Genomic DNA, 1,730 nt, shown 5'->3' with positions numbered 1-1,730 from the left:
AGAGGAAGAATGGCCCAAAATTCTCATTGATTGTTGCTGCAAAAGGTTTAGATGGCATTCAAGCCAAATTAATTTTGCTTTGCATTTGAGTTAGTGCATGTAACTAAAAACAATAGTTTTTAGTGAGATACTGTTTGCAGTATGGTTTTGCTTGAGTCTAAACAGCATGGTTAATGTAAGACATGTAATTCATTAATTAGTGCCGTGTTTATCCCAGTTGTCTCTAATTGCACTAAAGAAATATATTACACAGACAGCAAATGTCTATGTACTTTATTCAGTGGTACAATAAAACTACTCGTTTTCTTGCATCTGCAATATAGTGGAAGTTGGGGAGGCCATGTTTACTGCAGGAAGAGTTATTACCCCAACTTGAAAGTGGTTAAACTTTATTTTCGTGCGATGTATATATATGCAAAACTTGAAAAAAAAATTTTTTTTCCCCATAAAGTAAAATCAGGAGTGCGAATGATATTCGAGTAAATACGGTATTTGTTTTATTATAAAAAGCAACCGTCCTTTTTTTCATCTTTACTTGAGGCATCGTGGGCTGCCAGTTTGACACCCCTGGTGTAGAGGAAGTTATATAACCAAGAGGAGACTTCCACATAGCCTTTAAAGGAATGTATAGAACTGACCAGGCCTTCTGACCTAATGTCCAATCCTCACCTTCTCATGGTGCACCTTGGCATCTACTTGGATACTGAGTGAATGAGGATGGCTGGAAATTTGTGATTTAGGCAACCAAATTGTATTCATATTTAAATTAAAATTAATTAAGCAATGTTAATTAAGCAGTCTCCATAATGAAACCAGAATAGTTTTTATGCTATCACATCAAAGCATGTTAGGCTTCCACACATGCTGGATTTTAAAATTCCAAACTTATCACAGGATTCGTAAGTCACAATGTTTATTTCTAGTGCACCCAAATAGTGAAGAAATCCTGTCAAGTCTAAATATTTAAACTTAATACTGTAAATTTGACAAAACTAATTCTTAATATGATGAGATTTAGTCTTTGTATAGTATCATATGCAAAAAAAAATGATCTTGTCAAGGACAGCATCAGATATTATTAGTAAATGTTTCAAGTATCTTCCTTATTACAAAATACCTTTATAAAATGTAATTCCAGCAATCATTATTAACTTAATCTGTATGCTGATTTTTAGTTGAAAACAGGATGAATGTTACATTATAGAAATAGAAACAACTATTCTGCCACTTGCTAAATGCAAAATTAAGGAGATAATTGATTTTAAGTTTTGAAATTAAGCTGCTTTTTTTTAAAAATATTTTTAATTATGGCCAAAAAAAAAATGCTATAATACCACTTATTTTATTGGTCTTCCAATTTTTTTCATTTAGTTTATATCCGTATAGTATTTTTGGCAGTCTGCTATTGTCCATTCAATTTAGGTGTTCTAATCATTTTTGCTTATATTATGGTTAATTGACTTTATATTCAAGAACTGTAATATTTCTTCACAGTTTAATGGTCCTACCTGGTATATCCAGCTGTTTTCCTGAGAAATTTCATTTGTGATTTGAATCCAGTTTTTCATTTTTTTTATGGTACATAAAAAAAAAAAAAAAAAAAAACACTTCCACATAATACATTAGGTTATTATAATACCCTAAATCAAGTTATACACATGAATGGCTCTCACTTAAATGAAATCCTGTGTAAAAAAATTAAGATGTATTTAGCAGTCAATAAAAGACAA

The sequence above is a fragment of the Typopeltis vanoorti genome, chromosome 20 (assembly GCF_054136105.1).
Source record: "Typopeltis vanoorti isolate ZY-2024b chromosome 20, IOZ_Tvanoo_1.0, whole genome shotgun sequence".
Classification (NCBI taxonomy): Eukaryota; Metazoa; Arthropoda; class Arachnida; order Uropygi; family Thelyphonidae; genus Typopeltis; species Typopeltis vanoorti.
This window is presented reverse-complemented; position numbering follows the sequence as displayed.